The following is a 25,126-nucleotide window of genomic DNA, read 5'->3' on the forward strand; positions in this document are numbered from 1 at the left end:
GCACCCGACATGCCTAGGTAGATTCGAGTGCATGCCGATAGTTTTCAACATGCATTGGGATGCCTAGGTAGCATGTGACATCCATTGGGAGATCCTGGTGTATGTCGGTAGCTATCAGCATGCCTAGGTAGTATGTGACATACATTGGAAGCTACCTAGGTATGTCGATAGCTATTGGCATGCTTAGGCAGCACTCGACACATAATGGGAGATCTTGGTGCATGTCAGTAGCTACCGACATGCCTAGGTAGCATTCGACTAATGTATAAGCCTTATTCTCATGCATAAAATGCATAGCATTCATGGCTTGCACAAGGCTATGCATTCATAGCCTGCATAAGACTATGCATAAGCCGCCACATAAACGAAGCTTATGTACTAGCCATATGCATAAGCCTAATACATAAACCTCATGTATGTATCTTATGCATAAGCTTATACATAAGCCCCATATATGCAGCTTATGCATAAGATTTATGCATGAGGATTATGTATATGGATTTATGCATGAGGCTTATGCACTAGCCTCATGCATGAGACTTCTTCGCGTGGGCTAATGCACAAGATTTAGGGATTAGCCTTGTGTGACTATAAATGCAGGAGGCATATGGCCACCTCTTGAGAGATGCATAGCTCTCTAATGGCTATCCATAGAGGCTGATGACTAATGCATAAGCCTCATGCATAAGCCTTATACATGAGACTTATACATGAGGATTTATGCATATGTCTCATGCATGTGGCCTATTCATAAGCCTCATGCATAAACCTTATGTATAAGCATCATCATGAGGCTCATGAATTTGGATAATACTATTATAGTTTGGGCATCCATCCCTCTATGGCTAATTGGGGACGCGTCATTACCACTATGTTCGTAGAATGGCACTTGGGTGATTTTGAATATTCCATGTGTAGAACATATAAATTTATGGATGGCTGGAACTGAGTGTTGGATTTAATACTTATGTGTTGTTGTGTGACTTCAACATGTCTTGCTAATGTGTAATGTGTTTGAATGGACAACCTATAGGTTGGTGAGATTGATGAGCTTTATGCTCGAAAGCCAGTATGGCTGGGACATGATGGTGGTGATTTGGCGTGAGAAATTACCAGGAAGGTTCTCATTTTTGGTATTTTGTTTTTGGTGGAATAGACAATGATTTTGGTATTTTGGCCATAGTATTTACTAGGAGATATTTTGTACTATTGTTGGCCATTCACTTTTTTTATACTTGGGCATGGACCTATTAATTTGGTTGTACCTGAATTAGCCCCATAGGGTTCTTTATGTATTTTTCGTTTAGTGGTTTAGACAGGAAGAATTAAAGAGAGAGAGAGAGAGTTTATATTATTATACGCCCCTTTCTCTATTCTCCCTTTTGATGTATGTTGGCCCCGCCGATGGGAGTAGAAGCAGCAGCTTTTTAAGCTTACTAATATAAGCTTTAAAAATCTTATAAATATTAGAATCTTTAAAAGCTTATAATTTATCTACTACGTAAGCTTTAAAAATCTTATATTTACACAAGCCTCAAAGCCTTCGTTATCCCACAAAAAGAAAGAAAGGAAGTTTTACCAAAGCAAAAACTGAGCAATTTCAGAAGGCTTTTAGAGTGGTGCCTTACTAAGAACAAGCTCTATTTCTTGCTCGAATTTAAAGTTTGTGGAGTAAAATTTATGTGGTGCAAAACCTTAAACATAATTTTTATGCAAGGGTGTAAAGGCGTATGTATGGGTGTACCTTTATTTCCTTTGCGAAACCACGAGCCATGACCTTCTAAAATCAATAGATGGTGGAACCATTAGCAAAATTTCCATCATGAGACATTAAAAGAAAAACTTATTAGAGACTTATTTTTTAAAAAACTTATATGGTAATTGAGGAAATATGACCAAAAGGTTGCCTTCCTCCAGTTTGACGGACACCTACTATAAATATCTTTTGAAGGTATTTATACAAGCTTCAATGAAATTTATGCCATAGATTTTATCCATTTCTTGGAAGAAAAACATGTAGAAGTTTATTTCTTCTAGCCTAGTTTGAATTAGAGATTTTATCATGTCTCCTTTTTGTGTACATGTGAGTTCGCATGGAACTCCACTAACACAAGTCCATGATCAAAACTCTTTGATTGAAAGGTTGTACAAACCCTAAGTCCTACCTAAGTTTAGAGACCTTCTTTATGACCTTAAGAGATCGCATATGACGTATCCCCAATAGTAATGTCTTTTGGAATCATCTCATTTATGACTTCAACCTTTTATTCTGACTCCTAAGAGATAGTTGTCATGAAATAAATTCATGTTTTCATTTTTTATCAATCAAGATGTCCCATACCACCAAATCATGTTTGTAGCATGGCACTTGGGTGATTCCAAATATTCCATGTGTAGAATATATGAATCTAGGGATGGTTAGAACTAAGTGTATGGATGGGACATGATGGTTAGAACTAAGTGTATGGATGGGACATGATGGTGGTGATTTGGCGTGAATAATTACTGGGAAGGTTCTCATTTTTAGTATTTTGGCTTTGGCAGAATAGCTAATGATTTTGGTATTTTAGTTAGTGTTGGCCGCCCACTTTTGTTATACTTGGGTATGGAACTATTAATTTGTTTGTATGTGAATTAGCCCTTGGGGTTCTTTATGTATTTTTCCTTTAGTGGTTTACATATGAAGAATTTATCTTAGCTTTTAGTAAAAACAACTCCTATTTTGGTAAAGGGAAAGCCCATGCATAAGCGCGCAACTATTTTTGGCATGTGGGGTATTTTTATGAATAAAGACATAAATACGCAAGAAGTGAAAGGATGCCAACACTACCCAAAGGATAAAATATCATAAGGTTTCTTCAATTTTCCACTCAATTGAGTAAAGTTCACGTGATGCATATAACCACTGACGTTGCCTCTAGAACCCATAGATGAAAGCTCAAGGGGTTCACTATAAATAAACCCCGTGTATCATGTGTGTTCAACACCTATTTTAAAAAATCATAAGGTTTCTTCAATTTTCCACTCAATTGAGTAAAGTTCACGTGATGCATATAACCACTGACGTTGCCTCTACTACCCATAGAACCCAAAGGATAAAATATCATAAGGTTTCTTCAATTTTCCAGTCAATTGAGTAAAGTTCACATGATGCATATAACCACTGACGTTGCCTCTAGAACCCATAGATGAAAGCTCAAGGGGTTCACTATAAATAAACCCCGTGTATCATGTGTGTTCAACACCCCGTGTATCATGTGTGTTCAACACCTATTTTAAAAAATCCCTTATCTATGAATTTTTCATGAATAAAACATACCCTTTTTTTATTTAACATGTGAGTAGCCTCTTTAGATGGTACCCTTTTGTACGTAAAAAAGGTGTAAAAAAGGGATCTTAAAAATCCCTTCTCTTGAACCCACGTGCTACGTTTACATATTTATAAGTGAACACCCCCCCTGAGGAGGATGAAAGTTGCCTTGAAAGTTCTGAGATTGACTTTTATCTCGGGCTGTAGTGTTGTAAACCATTGATTGGCAGTAGAATGTGAAAGCATGAACCTTAGACAGGCAGTCAATATCTCCAAAAGCGTCACAACATTGATTAAACACTTGCAAACTTATATGAGTCCGTGGAACTATCAAATTTATACATATATTTGGATATTTCCTAGGCAACATGTTTAAGGGCATCCCTTCAGCTATGTACAGCTATGTGTTAGCCTAGGACATCTTTCAACCCATGAGCAAGCCCTCATTTTTTGGAATTTAGAGTGATGGTTGAAAAGCAAACAGGAAAGCATGTTAAGTGCCTAAGGTCAAATGGAGGAGGAGAATACTTCTCCAATGAGTTCTTTGATTTCTTGAGGAAGAATGGCATTCAGAGATAGTTTACATGTAGATACACTCTGCAGAAAAATGGAGCTACTGAGTGGAAAAATAGGCACATTGCAAAGATAGCACGGGCATTGATGGTAGAAGAGAAGAATATGTTGCATAGCTATTGGCCTGAGGCTATGTCTATAAAATTTTATATCATGAACAAGACTCCTACTGTAGCCATACATGATGCAACGCCATAGGAGAAGTTTACTGGCAAAGAAACCCGATTTATATTACTTGAAAGTTTTTGGATGTATTACATATATATGAGTATGTGCCAAATGAGCTGCGTACTAAGATGGATCCAAAGGCAGAAAAATGTGTGTTTATTGGGTATTCCCTTGAGAAAAAGGGATATAGATGTTATAATCTTGCTACACATGAATTGAGGGTAAGTACGGATGTTGTATTTGATGAGATGAGTATCTAGTATGCTACTGAAAAAGATGTTGTGGGGCTGATGTAAGTGGAAATATGGTTGCAAAGAATGCAAGTCAGCAATCACAGTCATTGAGTGGACCAAGAGAGTCCTCATCTAGCAGTTCTATTGATAGACCATGGAGTGACAGGCCGCGTCATAATACTAGTCCTAGAAATGTAATTGGTACATCACATACAGGCAAAGAGAAAGTGGTTGAACCCCTTGGTATGCCTGATATTTCTGCAAGGAATTATCTTGTTGATGGAAATTCTAGTGGCTCGGAGATGAGCGCAAAATGAGGTCAACGTCATTGGGAGCTTGCCAAAATCCAATCTTGTATCTTAGTAGAACCAAGCTTTTCTAGTGGTAGCTAGCACCACTCTCTTGCCTCCTCCTCGATCTGTGACCAATGAGGTCGCCATTCTCTATACATGAACATTCACTCCTCTTTACTCTCACACTCAAGGATCCAAGCATAAGAGGAACATGCACTAGAAATGTAGCTCTTGCTCCTCTCAACTCTCTCTCAGACACACCATAGACACAAGAGAGCAAGGATATAAGAGAAGGATCAATTGGGAACAAAGGGGGATTGTGTCTTGCATTACAAGAATAATATTATTTATACAACTGGACCTTATTCACACTTAGGTGCCCAAAACTTAATAAAGGATGAGCTATATGCTTATAAATTACATAGTTTTGTGGCATAGCCAACTATTCTCATAATTACAACATTTAGAGTGTCCTTTCATGGCATTTATTATGCTATCTCTCAATGTAATGGAGAGATACTAAGTTAATCCCAAAATGGGGTTAACATCCTCTCCCACCTAATCTACATTCTATCCTTAATGCTATCTCTCATATGTAATGGAGAGATGCTAAGTTAATCCCAAAATGGGGTTAACATCCTCTCCCACCCAATCTACATTTTGTCCCTAGAATCTACTTTAGCAAGGCTTGATGGCCCTAATATTCTTTATATCATCTTTTCCTTATCTGGAGGATGCACATGCAGCATGCATCGTAGGAAGTACAATGATCTCCAAAAATTCATGTCGATCATGTCCTCAAAGGTGGTATGCATGTATGAGGAAAGGTAGTGGAGGCAATGATAATAATACATTATGCCACTATATGAGGGCCCTCTGAGATCAAAATGCATACTTACCTATTGTACAACCATGGACATAATCATCCTGAATGTTAATGAGAAGGATGATTAGTTTAAAAACTTGACAATTGACCTACGATGGCAGGATTTGGATTTGTCTGCCATACGTTGATAATTATAAGCACAAACTGTGGCTATTGGTTAGTCAATTAAAAGACCTATCCTCAAAGTAAGAAAAATTGTAAATAAAGTGGGATTCTTGAGCACACATTTCATGAAACTCTCTAGTCATGAATCTACATTTTGTTGGCATCTGCTGTAGGGGATCCACATGCAGATGTCATGGAGATGCCATGTATATATATGCATATTCTTTGATGGTGAGGAAAGGTAATCTCCAGGCTAGCTGGATACCAAAGTTAGAAATCAACATTCATCTGTCTTTCCTCGTAATCCATCATGTGACTCGACTATATGCTCATGCTACACTGCTTATAGGTGTGGGAAATCATGAATGTGACTGCATATTTGAAATGGGGTTAACATCCTCTCCCACCTAATCTACATTTTGTCCCTAGAATCTACTTTTGCAAGGCTTGATGGCCCAAATATTCTTTATATCATATTTTCCTTATCTGGAGGATGCACATGCAGCATGCATCATAGGAAGTACAATGATCTCCAGAAATTCATGTCGATCATGTCCTCAAAGGTGGTATGCATGTATGAGGAAAGGTAGTGGAGGCAATGATAATAATACATTATGCCACTATATGAGGGCCCTCTGAGATCAAAATGCATACTTACCTATTGTACAACCATGGGCATAATCATCCTGAATGTTAATGAGAAGGATGATTAGTTTAAAAACTTGACAATTGACCTACGATGGGAGGATTTGGATTTGTCTGCCATGCGTTGATAATTATAAGCATAAATTGTGGCTGTTGGTTCAGTCAATCAAAAGACCTATCCTCAAAGTAAGAAAAATTGTAAATACAGTGGGATTCTTAAGCACACATTTCATGAAACTCCCTAGTCGTGAATCTACATTTTGTTGGCATCTGTAGGGGATCCACATGCAGATGTCATGGAGATGCCATGTATATATATGCATATTTTTTGATGGTGAGGAAAGGTAATCTCCAGGCTAGCTGGAGATTACCAAAGTTAGAAATCAGCATTCATCTGTCTTTCCTCGTAATCCATCCTGTGACTCGACTATATGCTCATGCTACACTGCTTGTAGGTGTGGGAAATCATGAATGTGACTATGCATATTTGAAGTAAGTTCACTAGCCACGGGCTAGTAACCCTGGAGACTTTGGCTACATTGTACCATAAGGTATCTTGCTGCTCCATGTGCCACCCTAGCTCTCTTTGTTCTAGCCTATCATCGACTAAAGGGTACGGTACATTTGATGGCTACATCCTTGTGGCATAAGCTTCCTCTTGTAATCGATTGGTGGGGTCAAATGGAGTCATTTGCATAAGAGCTTGTCTCATGACACAAGGTTTCAAAAGGGGATTCTTGCTTATTATGATCTGCACATACTTTGGAGCTAGGAGATCATGAATTGGGTCAATAGTACAACTCGCCATATTTTGTTCATGGTGCATAGGCTTGGCCTCAACCTCTGGCTAGCCGTGTAGTGGTTCCTCGGGGACTAGAGGGCTAGAGTGGAAATCAAAAGAAGAGTTTGAGAAATCTCTCTCGATTAATAGTGGTTTATTATCGTCCTTATTTTTATTATCATAAAGAGTAGATAAGTAAGAGTTTATAATACCCGATAGGTGTTAATATCCTCAACATCATTCCTTTTATCCTTATCCCCATCATCAGAAGATGGAGGTGGTTTTTTTGTGATAAATAAACCAAGTAATGCATGAAAATCTTCTTCCTCAAGGAATGTGTGATACTCTATGTGCGCCTATTCAAAATCATAGACTAATGTTGTTAATAAATTTTATAAGAGTGCACAAATAAGATCAAAAAGGTGGAGAATGCCATAAGGATGATATAGCTTGCTATTATGTAATAGTAGGTGTGGGTGGGTGTCCCAAGCCTCTATCCACCCATGAGTGAGCATCCAAGTTAGACTTTCTTGAATTTTTGGAAGGAAAGCTACAAAAGGATTGGGGTAGATGGTTGAATGAGTTCTATAGGCTCCTCCCCATCACTAAAGTTAGTATAACTACTCAATACTTGGCACCATGATTGGAAATTTAGCACATAGGTTGTAGGGGTAGATATACCTGGATTGACCCTCATTGAGTTTGAGGGTCCTTGGTATGAATATAGCCATAACAATGGTTGGTCGTCATAGAAAGAGGTGTCCCATTGTATAAGTTCTAGGTCCCACTGGGTTAGTTAATCCTCACTTAAGTTAATATTGTATTGACATAAGGAGAGTGTTAGTAAAGCAAAGAAGAGGGAGAAAGTCTATTGAGGGGACTAAGGAATTATTGGAGGGTCAGTCAATGGGGATACCCTATCCATGAACTTACTATAGGTATCCTCTTCTTTGATCATAATGGGTTCTACTTGCAACTGCAATTGTTGTTGAAGCTGGGAAGTGATCTTTTTTTCCGGAGCTTGCAGAGCATGGGCTATCTGTGACTCCCTATGGTAGCAAACATCGTGGAGTTGGAGATTTTGGAGGAAGAGGCCATCCTTTTCTTTATGTAGGACTTCCATCTTTTCTTAAAAACCTACTATCATGATCCATGGGTATCCATGATCTTCTGATTGAGATGAGATATGACTTGTTGGTGGTTAGCCAATATAGCCACCCATTATATTTGTACATCTTGTAGTGTGTCCTTGAGGTCCTTAACCTATATGTGATAATTAGCATGATTTATTTCATATATATCTTTGGCTTGTGCTATAGTTACCCTTCTAATGCCTTCATGTGTGCTTTCATCCCATCTTCTATGGCCTATAACTCTCTGTATTTTTCTCTAGGGCTTTGTAATCATCATTAGTGTTGGAGAGCTTGGTCTATAGATCAAAAACTTAGTGTTGTGCCTTTGCTTGCAACTCTGCCACTTTGGCTTTGTGATTTTCCTCGATGCTCTCCGCTTGAATTTGCAATTACATATTGCAAGCCTTTTCTTCCATGGCTTCTTTCCTTTGGGATTCAAGCTATTGGAGAAGCTCTTTCACCTATTGGATCAAGGTGGTGTTGGCCTCATTGATCCCTTTTTTCTTTTCCTCCATCTCTATTGATTCATCTCCACTTCTATGAGTTGCACATTCAACTTTGTATGGTGATATCGCCATGTTTCAATAAGCAATTTGTAGAAGCTTGCACTTGAAAATTGTGCATGGGAAAAATGCGTTCCATCATCTCGGAAAAGTGTGCTCCATCATCTATGTGGAAAGGATATTAAGGTTTAAAACATAGGACTCCATCTCAGAGTCCTCTTGCTCCCCTTGCTTCAGGTACTCTTCAACATTTGTGTACTTTGGCTTTAAGCAGTGTAAAAGACACTTTTCTAATTCACGATCTACCACCTGGCATCCATGTCCTATTGCCGCAACAAAAGGGGCTTGTAGGGCTATTATTCACTTTGGGAGGCCCGGCTCTTCGGACGCTTAGCCATGGTGTCCACTTACTCCCCCAAGCTTATTGGAACGATCTCTCTTGCATGCTTTTTGGAAGAGGAAGTCTTGAGAGAGGCGCAGGTTGGGACTTTTACAATCAAACCCTCTAGCTCAAATGGGTTCATCGACTCTTTAGGTGGAATAAAGGGGATGTCTTGGTGGGATAGAGATAGCCTTAGTGACTGGTTTTGGGCTTCATCTACTATGGTCGGCTCTTGGATTGGCATACTTGGCCGCCGGACTGCATCCTCATATCCCTCTTAAATAATTGGTTCTTGTATCGGAGAAGATGGTGTGGTGGGAGAATTTAGGATTCCTCCGTCCTGGGCTTCAACACGAGTCAATGTGGTTGGCGAAGCAGAATGAGGCCAACGAGTCATTCTCTTTACTCTCTGAAGAGGGTTTCTGATTACATAGGGCATACATTAATCGTTAATTAATCTTTAATTATCAAGTTCATTAATGAAACAACAAACTTTGCAAATAGTTTAGTAATCTAATGGTATATAATATTGTGTGAATTAATTCATGATTAAGGATTAATTAGAGTCCAAAAATTAAGCCATAAAGAGGAAAATTTAGCATGTGTTATTCTTTAAATAGTGTTGAAGCTAACTTTTACACAACTCATTAGTGCTAATTGAAGCTTAATTGTCATGTATTCAATGCATGTGTAAGAGGGAGTGTTGACTTTTGTCCCACTCACCTTTTTGGAAAAACTACCTTTTTGAAATTTCCCACTTGTACCAAACAAAATAGAAGCTGCATTGCCCAACATTGTTAGTGTGTAGAATGGACGGTTAACCACCATACCATTGAATGTGCTAACACAACTATAAGCAAGGGTATGAACCAAAACAAAATCTACTAATGCTAAAAATTCAAAATGGGTTGACGAGGAAAATGTTATGAAACGTTAGACCAATGAGGATCCAAAACTAAAACATAAATAAGCCTCAAACCAACCAAAATGTCAACTGAAGAAAAAGAATCTAGAACCTTTGAACCACACAAAACCAAGGATAAGAAAAAGCTTAAGGTTGAAATGACACCAACTAAGAATAGGACAATCAAAACAGTCTCACCAAAGGGACTTACACAACTCAAAATGCAGGAACGTTTGCTGCACAAGAAACATCAAACTTGCATGTGAAACTATGGATGTTGATAACAAAAAATAAGTTCCTTTTTTATTGTATCATCACATGGGAAAACAAGGGGTTAGTAGCACGGCATGCTTCCAACTAAATGAAGAAGGATTGCCTTCAACTGATAATTCTAAGAGTGAAACATGGGAGAGCATAGTGAGACTAGTTAATTGGTGCATCGAGTCACCCATTGACTCCGCCCCAATGACTTCTCAAAGATTCATGCAAGAAAAACAAGAACAAATGGAGGTTGATTAATTTTCCTTTTCAGATGAGCCAAATATGCCAACTGAAAATCTCTGAGATAAGGTGATTGGAGAAACCTCACTGTGCAATATGGAGGCAAAAGAATGTTATTAGCTTATTGTAATGACAAGCTAGAAGAAAATGAAACCAAAATGTATCCATGCAAATAAGACACAAAAATCAACACAACTAAAGGGAAGGGATAAAACATATTTGTACACAATTAGTGTTGTGGACCCTAACAATGACTTTCAAACCCTTAATCAACCCTCCATGCATAAATATAGACTTGTTGAAAGTGCTCTAGGAAAATATGAGCTAGGGGTTAAAGCTCAAATGAATAAATCATTGCAAATACCCTCGTTTAAGAAATCACGTCTGTAACACATATTTAATTGCTTTAATTTAAAGCCTTCCTTTCCCCTTTTTTAGTAGTAGCCAAACTAGTTATAAAACGATGCCCAGGATGTAGGTTTTTGGGCTGCCTACACATGTTTATAGCCCTAGCACATATGGATCCAACCTTTTTTTTAAAATAGATTTTCACCATCTTAGCTTGGGTTATGTTTTACATAAGGTATGAAGTGGGGTTGTCCTTATGGCCTTGGTCAAGTTAGTGAAAAATGGCAAAGAGAAAACTTACAAATCATGCGAGCTAGCGTGCCTTTCCTCCGAATCCATACTTCATCGCACCATACTTCAGCAATTGACTTGCGCATGTCTCCTTTTGTTGAGGGTGTTGAGTACCCTCCCTGGCTTCCTTCTTCGCCTTCTTCCAGTCCTTAATTGTACAATTGGTGTGCATTTTCTTTCCCTCTTTTGTGCACCGCCTTGCACGAGACCTCCTATTATTAAGGATCTTAATAATGTGATTCCTCACCCACTCATCAAAAAAACATGTGTGTGGTGGATTTGGACATCGCTCATGCATGAACTACACTAAATACATGAAGTCGCCATATTTTTATTCCCCTCCCATGGTTTAAAGGCGTTCTCATAGGTTTGATTGACTAAATGACGGAAGGTATAATAAACCCTCCATCCTGTGTCATCCATATAAGGCCTTCCCTCCTCATCTCTACAGAATAGAAAATCATCCCTATAAAGCCTCCATATAAGGCCCTCCCTCGTCGTCGCATGTTGCCATAGGTGAAGGTGACTATGCACCTCCCCCACTACTCGATCTAACAGCTCTGAGAAGCCCTCAAGATTTCACCACTTGAGTGGCATCATGAGAATGTCGCATGCTAGGGAGATGGCACCATAAATGGGATAGGAGTGCGTTGAGCACTAGGAGGAGTTGAAGGGCGAGGAGTAGGGAAAGTAGAAGTGAGAGATGTTATGAAAACATGAATGAAAAAAGTGTGCTTACCTCTAATGCTTACAAGAAGGCACCATTTCTTGACAGAGCTTCAAGTTTCCAAAGAGTGAATTCTCTTAATCAAGACACAAGAGAAGAGATTAGTCTTATTGTATTAAGCCTATGCATAATCTTAAAGTTTAAAGCCTATGCAAAAGCTTAAAGCTTAAAATCTATGCGTAAGCTTAAATACTATGCAAAGGCTTATGCATCAGCTTAAAGCTTAAATCCTATGCAAAGGCTTCTGCATAAAGCTTAAAGCTTAAATCCTTTGCATAAGCTCATGCATAAAGTTTAATAAAGCTTTATGTATAAGCCCATGCATAAAGCTTAATAAAGGCTTATGCATAAAGCTTATGGATAGCTTTAAGCCCATGCATAAAGGCTTAATAAAGGTTTTATGCATATGCACATGCATAAAGGCTTTATGCATAAGCCCATGCATAAATCCTTTGCTCATGCATAAATCATAACAAAGGCTTAATGCATAAATCCTTTGCTTAGGCATGAATGATTTATTAAAGCATGCATGAATAAGCTTTAAACAAGAATGTACTAAAGAGAAAGAAAGCCCCGGAACTCGGAGGTGCTATGAGAACATGGATGAGAGAAAGGTGCTTTCCTTTGATGCTTGCAAAAAGGCATCATTGCTTGAGAGAGCTGTGAGTAGCCAAAGAATGAGTTATCTTAACCTAGCCCCACAAGAGAAGAGATAAGTAAGAATTAGGTGATTTATTTTGTTATGCATGCTTTCAATCCAATAAATTTAAAAAAAAACATGCAAAGAGTAATGGAAAACCTTACCTTCCTTGGAAGGAGAGGCCGAGGCTTGTGGGGAGAGGCCTTTTCCTTATGATGAGGAGAGGAGAGACTTAGTGAGGAGGGAATTTGGGTTGCAAGGAGAAGATGGATTATGGTTGTGAAAAGAGGAGAGGAGAAGAAGAAATCTTGTGGGAAGCTTGTAGCCAAAGAATGAATTCTCTTAACCTAGCCACAAGAGAAGAGGTTAGTAAGAATTAGGTGATTTATTTTGTTATGCATGCATGAGGATTTTGGGGAGAGGCCTTTTCCTTGTGAGAGGAGAGGAGAGGCTTAATGAGGAGGGATTTTGGCTTGCAAGGAGGAGAGGTGAGAGGGCTTATACTTGTGAAAAGAGGAGAGGAGAAGAAGAAAGCTTCTGGGAAGAGCAAGGAGGAGTGCATCATAACAAGGTGAAAGGCCAAGGACAAGGGCATCATAGCAAGGAGAAGGGAATCATAGCCAAGGGCAAGGGAGTAGGGTACCATGGCTAGGGTCTACAGCAAGCAGCAAGAATCGAACTGAAACCTCCTTGGAAGGAGAAGATGAGATATGTGGCGGCATTGTGCACGGGATTTAAAATCCTAAAATTATAGTATGTGGCTATAGGCAAATGATTGCATGGCTATAGCCACATACTGTAATTACACCCTCTCTCACTACTCTCTCTTATTATTGCATGCCAATTTATGTTATAATCTCCCCCTCTTGTAGTGATGGTGATGCTTACTCTATTTTCATGTTCTATGCTATGCTTTAATCTTGTCAATTTGATTTAGGTCTATGCTTTGTTCATTAAGGTGTATGTGATTTTGATTAAGTCTTAAAGAAGTACATGAGGTCCCATGACAGTGCATAAGTAGGAGGATTTTTGTGGTGGATTTTTCTCATGGTACATGGATGGGAGGGTTTTGGTCATGGATTTTAGTGAGAGTACAAACATGAGAAGGCCTCACAAGAGAATACACATAGAGAAGGTGTTCTGATAAGGGGATGCACAAGAGAGTATCCTATGAGTTGTGCAACCTTTGTTTCTTGAGCTTTGTCATCTCTCCCTCCCTCCATCCCCCTCTCTCTCTCTCTCTCTCTCTCTCTCTCTCTCTCTCTCTCTCTCTCTCTCTCACCTCCCCAAACACTCACCATGGCTATCCTCCGTCCACCATGATTTGATATGTCATCCCTCTATTTGCATATACTCCATCATGGCAGCATGATACATGGAAGGTTTCCGTGATGGATTTTGCACATGATACATGGATGGCACGATTTTGGCTATGCAACAATACTATTACTCTTGCTCTGTTGCAAACAAACTTTATTTCTATTACTTTTTGCATCTTAGATTTTTTTTCCCATCTTCATAATATCATTGAGCTTTGCATCTTGCGCACAAAGGCTCCTCTATTTCTCTCCTTGTTTCCAACTTAGTATTGCTAGGGGTGTGTTGATTAGCTCTCTCAATCATTTCCAACTTAGTATTGCTAGGGGTGTGTTGATTAGCTCTCTCAATCATTTCCAACTCCACGTCAATGAAGTAGTCATCATGAATATCCTTTTCCTATGATTTCTTTTTCGAATACCTACCATTTACATTAATGCTTTTTTAATATAGAATAAAAAAGTTCAAACGTTAAATTAATTAGGGAATGTATACAAAATATCAAAAAAATGATAATAAGAATCTTGTGTGTGTGTGTGTGTGTGCATGTATAGAAATATATAGCCAACGTCCTTCCTTTCATTTTTTTTGCTGTTACACACATAGGAACAAAAGGCATGTTTTATGTAGAGCATCTCCCCTTCGTGGTGTAATTCATGGGAATTTTTATTGAATTGCATCTTTGGAAATTTATATTATTAGGGCATAATATATGCCAATGTTTTATGCATTGCATTCTAATTTGTACCCTCAATATTCAATTCTGAATATGTGATGCATTGGATCCAAAGCTCATTGTATTACACAAGATAGGGAAAAAATCCATGTCCTAAAATGTGGTCGATTTTATTTATGTATTTTTAAATTTTGGTTTATGTCTATATCCTTTGTCACATTTATTTGTTCGGGTTCTCATCACTAACAGTATTAAATCTCTAAATTTGTAGCATTATTTAATTTCCATTCCTATTTAAACGTGGATTAAATTTAGTTTTCAATGCAAAATAAGCTTGATGCCTATAAAACCATGTACTTGGGTGGTTGTATGAACATGGAGTATCCTATGAGTTGTGCGTTCTTTCTTGAGCTTTGTCATCTCTCTCTCTCTCTCTCTCTCTCTCTCTCTCTCCATCCACCATAGGGATGGCTCGATTCTTCATCACTCTATTTGTATGTAGTCCTTCGTAGCACTACGAATGCTAATAATTTCTATGCATATTCTATCTATATCTAGCATAGAGATAACACATAAGAGCTTTATGCATAAGACCATCATGGCAGTATGAATGCTAATAATTTCTATGCATATTCTATCTATATCTAGCATAGAGATAACACATAAGAGCTTTATGCATAAGACCATAATAACTCTATGCATTATTCTATTTCTATCTCTAGCATAAAGATTATGCATAAGGTCTTTATGCGTATAAATTATGTATATGAGCTTTTATATAAGACCTTGGGATAACATGTATTGAGGGGCGAGATGTGGGTAGAGGAAAGCCTCAAAGATCCAGGTGTAGCATGGAGAGGAGGGCACAAGGAACAGGATTGTGTAGGGTGGGGATAGGGGGTGGAGTGTGATAAGGTCTACACCTTAAATTAATAATTGATGCGACCAAGATAATATTCTGAATTGACAAGTAAGTTTATAAAAATGTGATAAACAACTTTTATAACCTAGTTACAAGAAAACAATGTCGATATATATTATTGAGAAGAAACTCCTGCCAATTCCATAAGTTGGCGGCGTGTGCACTCGAATCAAGCTAAGAAAGGGTTTTGGCGACGCTGGCAATGAGGCTTTCCACCTCATCCTTGTCGATGCCGAAGGCTGTCTCTAGGACCTCCTCGGGCAGGGGTGGGTAGGCGTGGAAGAGAGCGGCGGCGAGCTGCGACGTGCCCGGGTTCTGGCTATTGAGGGCGGAGATGGCGAGGGCGGAGTGGTGCTGGTCGGGGTTGAGCTGGAAGTGCACAAGGCCGCGAGGGAAGACAAAGAGATCACCGGGGGCGAGGATCTGCTCAAAGAGGGTAATGTTGGGCGTGGCGGTGACGAAGCCCACCTTGAGCGTGCCCTCGGCCAGGAAGAGCACCTCGGTGGCGCGAGGATGCACGTGGGGCGGGTTTAATCCCTTAGGGTCGAAGTCGATGCGGGCGATGGACAGGCCCTGCGTGTTGAGAGCAAAGAAGTTGGCTGCACTGGCCAGGTTGACGGACACGCCCAGCCCTTTCATAGGTTCGCCGGGATGCTCAAGCATCGTGAACTTGAAGTCCGCGGCCTGCACTTCATTGGCTGGCTTGCAGGTGAACCCGTTGAGGGTGATCATGCCGGTGTTATCCGCCACACAGAAGTCCTGGAGAGGGTCTTCATCTGCGGCCCTCACTAGTTCTAATATGAGCGGCGACATGAGCATCATGACTGCCAGTAGAAGCAAGCTGCTGCTGGCTGCTGCCATATTGGTTTGCGGACTGTTGGCGGTGATGCGATCAGGAGGGAAAGCTGTAGTATAGGCCACTACGTACTCCGATCCTCATGCGTCTGTGGTATTTATGCACGACGACGTCCGCCGCTGGAAAGAACGAGTCTTATCCGTTCCAAGAAAAAGTCCATGTTCGACCGGTTCCGCTGTCTGATCTTCCAAGGAAGGGAGGACGTCCGTCGCGGGGTCTCCTACCGCCCATGTCAAACACCGATGTTGACATGCGTCGCATTCAAGAACCTTGTGATTTATGTTGGAGAGAGAGAGAGAGAGAGAGAGAGAGCGTGAGAGACGTGGCTGTAGGTGAGATAGATCAAACTTTCTAAAGTTATATATGCACATAAGTATTCAAGCCAGGAGATTCTTATTATACTCTTCTTTCCCAAGGAGAAATCCCACGTGGAAGGGTAACTCAACTTTCAAAGTCTAGGCTTGGTTGCTACGCTAACTCAACCTTCAAAGTCTAGGCTTGTGGTAGCTAAGCCTAGACTTAAGTAGAGAGAGAGAGAGAGAGAGAGGAGAGGAGAGGAGAGTGAAAGAGAGAGAGAAAGAGACGCACTAGTAGGTGAGAGATCAAGTTTCTAAAGTATGTACTCCACCTTCAAAATCTAGGCTTGTAGCTAAGCTAATGCTTCGTAGTGGAGACCACATAGGTGTGAATTGTGGCTTGCCTTCCTTTTCTTAGATGAATCTTTTTTTTATTGGGTTTGGAGAAAGAGAGAGAGAGAGAGAGAGAGAGAGAGAGGATGTGGTAGTAGGTGAGACATACCCAACTTCCTTCCTCTTTTTCTTTCGAAAAGTGCATGTTTTCTAAAAAGAGTCTTCCCTTGTAGTGTGATTTTCATGATCTTTTATGCAATTGCACATCGAAGCTTGGCACATTCTAGACGCATAATCCATGCCAAAGATCCCTATATCATTCATTCACACGTATGTTTGTTAATATACACTAGACTAGTAATGTTTATATACACTAGACTAGTAATGTTTTCAATTTTTAATTATAAACATATTGCAGTCTATCATTTCTTAAAATAATTGAAACTAACATTATTAAAAAAGCTATTGTTAAAGAATAATATCTAGTTTTCATTCCTAGACTATATACATTTCACAAAAGCAATATAAATTTAGCTCATGGAAGTTTCATCGATGCATAATAATTTTAGGTTGGTTGAGCATACAATCATAAATTCAAAACTAAATTAAAAAAAGTTTGAGTATTTTGAAAGAGTGTACTTGACTCTATCTCTCTTTGTAGAAGATCTTCTTGTAGACTCACATCATGGACACACCATAAGATGAGCTCTAATCTTATGGATACCAATATGGTAGTAGAGCCTTGATCCATGATTACAGGACAAGTGCTCTTTCACTAAACTAGATAATTACAAATTTACCTTTTTTTCATTTCAACTCATCTTCTTGTACACAAAGGAAGGTAGACCAATGGATTTTTCCTCTTATATAATCTTCTTTAGGCTACCAATTATGAAATCTAGGTAAATTTAGTCACCTTGCCATGCCAAAATAGAGATACAAACGAGTGCGTGCATTTATGAGCCTTCACCTTCTCTTGTATTTCTAAACCACTATGTTTTCTATTTATGATTTCTCCATTCTAAATAACCCATATTTTATCTAAGGCCCTTCCCCTTTAATCTCCATAAAAAAGAAAAGTTGAGTCAAGGGATACAAAATGTGAATACCAAAGAAACCACATCTACTTAACACCCCTTTATTTTTATACATGTTACGCCTAAATATGGGAATAGATATTCAAAAGTTAATGATTGGAGACTTGAGAGTTTCAAAAACCTCAAGGTACTTTGGATTAATCATTTGAGTAGTGAAGGAGGCCTAAAATTGATGATCTTCTTGGTTCTCATAAAATGACTTGATGTTTTACCTTCACAAACTTGAGATATGGATAGCTTGTACCACCAATTAGAAGTTATTCGATGAATTTTCCTATAGGCCTTGATGTTTACGTTTTTGCTCAAATTTGTTTCACCACTTCCACTTTGAGTTGAGATGAGCTCGTTGAGGTGATGATAGAGCTTTGTGCTATCTTAAAAACACTCTAAAATTGAGAATATACGAGGACGAAGTAAAATAGAGAAGTACAACAACCAATACGAGCCGCACGCTCATCGTTCTCAATCTTGTGGTAGAGTTGGTAGAAGTGGCGTGTTATTAATAGGATCACTTCCTGGTCTATTAGTGTCTTGTTTTGTCTCACGATCTTCTTAAGACACTTAGAGAAGAAATTCTAATTTTCAAGCACAAAAATTAGAGCATAGCATGGACTTACATAAATTAAAAGCATAAGTCTTAATAAACAAAAACTAAATAAATGGGAGAGATAAAGAATTGAAAGAGATCACTGACAATACAAGATATAGTTGAATCTCTCATAGATGAGTGTGACCCTTCATTTAGTCACCCATATATATATGTATTAAAAGCTTGTTTTTTCAAAAAGATAACTCTATAAACAAAGCATTGAGCATAAAAGCTCTTAGAAAAATATAGCAAGCTATAATTATAAGATCTTGGGCCTACCAAAATTTTAAAATACTACATTAGGAAAATATGGACTCACAAATGGGCCCTCTAAGAAAATATTAAAAAAAGAATAGGCTAGCCAATGAGAGTGCTGGGATTCCAGATCCATGTAACATGGATCCTTCATTTTCTTCCTCGACGCACGTGTGGGTATCTTCGGTGACCGAGAGCCCGAGCATCCTATGGTCAGCACCCTCTAGGTTCCTTCGCAGGTCACCTAGCGCTTCACTCATAGGCCGCTTCCTTGGTCCCTCATCAATTAGGTCTCCACCACGACCTTATTCACAAGATGGTCAAAATGCTTCCCTAGCATTCTTGATATAAAACAGTCATTTAAAAACAGGTCATAAATACAGTTTCTAAAACAAACTTTCATCTTTCCACATTGTTTCACATCATTTCTCGTTATTCCACATTCTTCTACATCAATTCACATTGCTTAATCCACATCCAATCATATGTATTCCCATCGTCCATCATCCATTCTCATCCAATCACATCATATTACATCTCATCACATCTATCCTCATCACATCTCATCCATTCACATCTACCCATGTCCATATCACATCACATCACATCCATTCACATTGCATCTCATCCATTCACATCTATCCCGATTCACATCACATCTCATCCATTCACATCTATCCTGATTCACATCACATCACATCACATCTCATTCATTCACATCTATCCCGATTCACATCATATCTCATTCATTCACATCTATCCCGATTCACATCACATCACATGTCATCCATTCACATTTCATCGCATCCATTCACATCCATCTCATTCATTACATCCACATCACATCCCATACATCCCATACATCCCATCGACATTACATCACGTCCACATCTCATTCTCATCCATTTACATCACATCACATCCTTTCACATATTATCACATCTCAATCTCATCTCATCACATTCACATCCACATCCATTTACATTACATCACATCCCATCCACATCTCTTCACATCCACATCCATTCACATTACATCACATCCCATCCACATCGCATCACATCCACATCCATGTACATAACATCACATCCCATCCTCATCTCTTCACATCCACATCCATTTATATCACATCACATCCCATCCACATCGCTTCACATCCACATCCATTTACATCACATTCATATCTTATTAGATCCACTCACATCTTATCACATCCACTCACATCCTATCACATTGCATTCACATCTTATCACATCGTATTCTCATATTATTCACACCGTATCCTCATCCTATTTTGTCTAATTCACATCATTGTCTATATACGATTTATCTATTTGGATAACCCTTGCTTTATCCAAGGACCTTCTCCTATAGTCCCCATAAAAAAGAACGGAATTTAATCAAGGGATACATAGGTGTTAATTTGAGGTTCCACCTTAGAATACGAATGCATGTTGGGCATCATCTAGTATTTTTTCCTTTCAAAAATCTCAACCTCTCCATATTAGATAAAGTAATTATTTTTCACTGAATAAGAAAAAGTTGTTGGTTTTACAACTCTCAACCTTTCCATATTAGGTAAAGTGATTATTTTTTATTAAATGAGCAAAAGTTGTTGCTTTTACATAAGAAAAGCCAATTATTGATACCATAACAAGTACACTCTTTCAAAATACTCAAACTTTTTTTAATTTAGTTTTGAATTTATGATTGTATGCTCAACCAACCTAAAATTATTATGCATCGATGAAACTTCCATGAGCTAAATTTATATTGCTTTTGTGAAATGTATATAGTCTAGGAATGAAAACTAGATATTATTCTTTAACAATAGCTTTTTTAATAATGTTAGCTAGTTTCAATTATTTTAAGAAATGATAGACTGCAATATGTTTATAATTAAAAATTGAAAACATTACTAGTCTAGTGTATATAAACATTACTAGTCTAGTGTATATTAACAAACATACGTGTGAATGAATGATATAGGGATCTTTGGCATGGATTATGCGTCTAGAATGTGTATATTTTTGCCAAGCTTCGATGTGCAATTGCATAAAAAATCATGAAAATCACACTACAAGGGAAGACTCTTTTTAGAAAACATGCACTTTTCGAAAGAAAAAGAGGAAGGAAGTTGGGTATGTCTCACCTACTACCACATCCTCTCTCTCTCTCTCTCTCTCTCTCTCTCTCTCTCTCTCTCTCTCTTTCTCCAAACCCAATAAAAAAAAGATTCATCTAAGAAAAGGAAGGCAAGCCACAATTCACACCCATGTGGTCTCCACTACGAAGCATTAGCTTAGCTACAAGCCTAGATTTTGAAGGTGGAGTACATACTTTAGAAACTTGATCTCTCACCTACTAGTGCGTCTCTTTCTCTCTCTCTTTCACTCTCCTCTCCTCTCCTCTCTCTCTCTCTCTCTCTCTCTACTTAAGTCTAGGCTTAGCTACCACAAGCCTAGACTTTGAAGGTTGAGTTAGCGTAGCAACCAAGCCTAGACTTTGAAAGTTGAGTTACCCTTCCACGTGGGATTTCTCCTTGGGAAAGAAGAGTATAATAAGAATCTCCTGGCTTGAATACTTATGTGCATATATAACTTTAGAAAGTTTGATCTATCTCACCTACTGCCACGTCTCTCACGCTCTCTCTCTCTCTCTCTCTCTCTCTCTCTCTCTCTCTCTCTCTCTCTCTCTCCAACATAAATCACAAGGTTCTTGAATGCGACGCATGTCAACATCGGTGTTTGACATGGGCGGTAGGAGACCCCGCGACGGACGTCCTCCCTTCCTTAGAAGATCAGACAGCGGAACCGGTCGAACATGGACTTTTTCTTGGAACGGATAAGACTCGTTCTTTCCAGCGGCGGACGTCGTCGTGCATAAATACCACAGACGCATGAGGATCGGAGTACGTAGTGGCCTATACTACAGCTTTCCCTCCTGATCGCATCACCGCCACAACAGTCCGCAAACCAATATGGCAGCAGCCAGCAGCAGCTTGCTTCTACTGGTAGTCATGATGCTCATGTCGCCGCTCATATTAGAACTAGTGAGGGCCGCAGATGAAGACCCTCTCCAGGACTTCTGTGTGGCGGATAACACCGGCATGATCACCCTCAACGGGTTCACCTGCAAGCCAGCCAATGAAGTGCAGGCCGCGGACTTCAAGTTCACGATGCTTGAGCATCCCGGCGAACCTATGAAAGGGCTGGGCGTGTCCGTCAACCTGGCCAGTGCAGCCAACTTCTTTGCTCTCAACACGCAGGGCCTGTCCATCGCCCGCATCGACTTCGACCCTAAGGGATTAAACCCGCCCCACGTGCATCCTCGCGCCACCGAGGTGCTCTTCCTGGCCGAGGGCACGCTCAAGGTGGGCTTCGTCACCGCCACGCCCAACAATACCCTCTTTGAGCAGATCCTCGCCCCCGGCGATCTCTTTGTCTTCCCTCGCGGCCTTGTGCACTTCCAGCTCAACCCCGACCAGCACCACTCCGCCCTCGCCATCTCCGTCCTCAATAGCCAGAACCCGAGCACGTCGCAACTCGCCGCCGCTCTCTTCCACGCCTACCCACCCCTGCCCGAGGAGGTCCTAGAGACAGCCTTCGGCATCGACAAGGCTGAGGTGGAAAGCCTCATTGCCAGCGTCGCCAAAACCCTTTCTTAGCTTGATTCGAGTGCACACGCCGCCAACTTATAGAATTGGCAGGAGTTTCTTCTCAATAATATATATTGACATTGTTTTCTTGTCAATACTGTAACTAGGTTATAAAAGTTCTTTATCACATTTTTATAAACTTACTTGTCAATTCAGAATATTATCTTGGTCGCATCAATTATTAATTTAAGGTGTAGACCTTATCACACTCCACCCCCAATCCCCACCCTACACAATCATGTTCCTTGTGCCCTCCTCTCCATGCTACACCTGGATCTTTGAGGCTTTCCTCTACCCACAACTCGCCCCTCAATACATGTTATCCCAAGGTCTTATATAAAAGCCCATAGAAAAGCTCATATACATAATTTATGCGCATAAAGACCTTATGCATAATCTTTATGCTAGAGATAGAAATAGAATAATGCATAGAGTTATTCTGGTCTTATGCATAAAGCTCTTATGTGTTATCTCTATGCTAGATATAGATAGAATATGCATAGAAATTATTAGCATTCATACTGCCATGATGGTCTTATGCATAAAGCTCTTATGTGTTATCTCTATGCTAGATATAGATAGAATATGCATAGAAATTATTAGCATTCGTAGTGCCTTGATGGACAACATACAAATAGAGTGATGAAGAATCGAGCCATCCCTATGGTGGATGGAGAGAGAGAGAGAGAGAGAGAGAGATGACAAACCTCAAGAAAGAACGCACAACCCGTAGGATACTCCATGTTCATACAACCACCCAGCTACATGGTTTTATAGGCATCAAGCTTATTTTGCATTGAAAACTAAATTTAATCCACGTTTGTATAATAGGAATGGAAATTAAATAATGCTACGAATTTAGAGATTTAATACTGTTAGTGATGAGAACCCGAACAAATAAATATGACAAAGGATATAGAGACAACCCAAAATTTAAAAATATATAAATAAAATCGACCACATTTTAGGACATGGATTTTTCCCCTATCTTGTGTAATAGAAATGAGCTTTTGATCCAATGCATCACATATTCAGAATTGAATATTGAGGGTATAAATTAGAATGCAATGCATAAAACATTGGCATATATTATGCCCCAATAACATGCATTTCCAAAGATGCAATTCAATAAAAATTCTCATGAGTTACACCACGAAGGGGAGATGCTCTGCATAAAACATGCCTTTTGTTTCTATGTGTGTAGTAACAGCAAAAAAAAATGGAAGGAAGGAAGTTGGCTATATATTTCTATACATGCACACACACACACTCAAGATTCTTATTATCATTTTTTTTGATATTTTGTATACATTCCCTAATTAAGTAACGTTTGAACTTTTTTATTCTATATTAAAAAACCATTAATTCAAATAATAGGTATTCAAAAAAGAAGAAACCCAAAAAGGGCTATGTGTGGCTTTTTGTGGGAAGAAGAGGAACTTAGATAAAATCGAAGAAGAAGAAGATTGTGAGTGCGAGTGAGAGTGCGTGTGTGAGTGAGTGCGAGTCTTTCATGAGACTGAGAGTGCGAGTGAGATAGCTTGGGGGTGGTTGGGTGGTTTGAGCTCTTTCTTCCAAGAGTGCTTCATATCAAATTGTCGTAAGAACTTTCTTGATTATATACAGAGTTATTCTCTTTCTTCTTTGAAAATTTGTGAACTGTATTGTGATTTTTGAGCCAAAGCCTCACATGTTGATCCTGTCCTCAAAGGTGGTATGCATGTAGGAGCAAAGGTACTGGAGGCAATGACAAAGGTACCTCGAAGATCGTGACAAAGCTCAAGAAAGAACGCACAACTCATAGGATACTCCATGTTCATACAACCACCCAAGTACATGGTTTTATAGGCATCAACCTCATTTTGCATTGAAAACTAAATTTAATCCACGTTTGTATAGGAATGGAAATTAAATAATGCTAAGAATTTAGAGATTTATTATTGTTAGTGATGAGAACCCGAACAAATAAATGTGACAAAGGATATAGAGATAAACCAAAATTTAAAAATATATAAATGAAATCGACCACACTTTAGGACATGGATTTTTTCCCTATTTTGTGTAATACAATGAGCTTTTGATCCAATGCATCACATATTCAGAATTGAATATTGAGGGTACAAATTAGAATGCATTGCATAAAACATTGGCATATATTATTCCCCAATAATATGCATTTCCAAAGATGAAATTCAATAAAAATTCCCATCAATTACACCACGAAAACATGCCTTTTGTTCCTATGTGTGTAACAGCCAAAAAATGAAAGGAAGGAAGTTCGCTATATATTTCTATACATGCACACACACACACACACAAGATTCTTATTATCATTTTTTGGATATTTTGTATACATTCCCTAATTAAGTTTACGTTTGGACTCTTTTATTCTATATTAAGAAACCATTAATACAAATAATAGGTATTCAAAAAAAAAGAAACCCAAAAAGGGCTACGTGTGGTTTTTTGTGGGAAGAAGAGAAACTTAGAGAAAACCGAAGAAGAAGAAGATTGTGAGTGCGAGTGAGACTGCTTGTGTGAGTGAGTGTGAGTTTTTCATGAAAGTGCGAGTGAGATAGCTCGGGGGTGGTTGGGTGGTTTGAGCTCTTTCTTCCAAGAGTGCTTCATATCAAATTGTTGTAAGAACTTTCTTGATTATATACAGAGTTATTCTCTTTCTGCTTTGAAAATTTATGAATTGTAT

At 39.0% G+C, this 25,126-nt stretch overlaps 2 pseudogenes; one reads left to right on the forward strand and one right to left on the reverse strand.

Moving 5' to 3' along the window:
- Positions 1 to 15,437: 15,437 nt before the first annotated feature.
- On the reverse strand, positions 15,438 to 16,250 carry LOC147626448 (germin-like protein 8-2 pseudogene; annotated as a pseudogene).
- Positions 16,251 to 21,744: 5,494 nt separating this feature from the next.
- LOC147626449 (germin-like protein 8-2 pseudogene) lies at positions 21,745 to 22,431 on the forward strand (annotated as a pseudogene).
- The last annotated feature ends 2,695 nt before the right edge of the window (positions 22,432 to 25,126 follow it).

This window comes from Cibotium barometz, chromosome 22, assembly GCF_041138505.1.
Source record: "Cibotium barometz isolate CiBa-2024 chromosome 22, ASM4113850v1, whole genome shotgun sequence".
Taxonomy (NCBI): domain Eukaryota; kingdom Viridiplantae; phylum Streptophyta; class Polypodiopsida; order Cyatheales; family Cibotiaceae; genus Cibotium; species Cibotium barometz.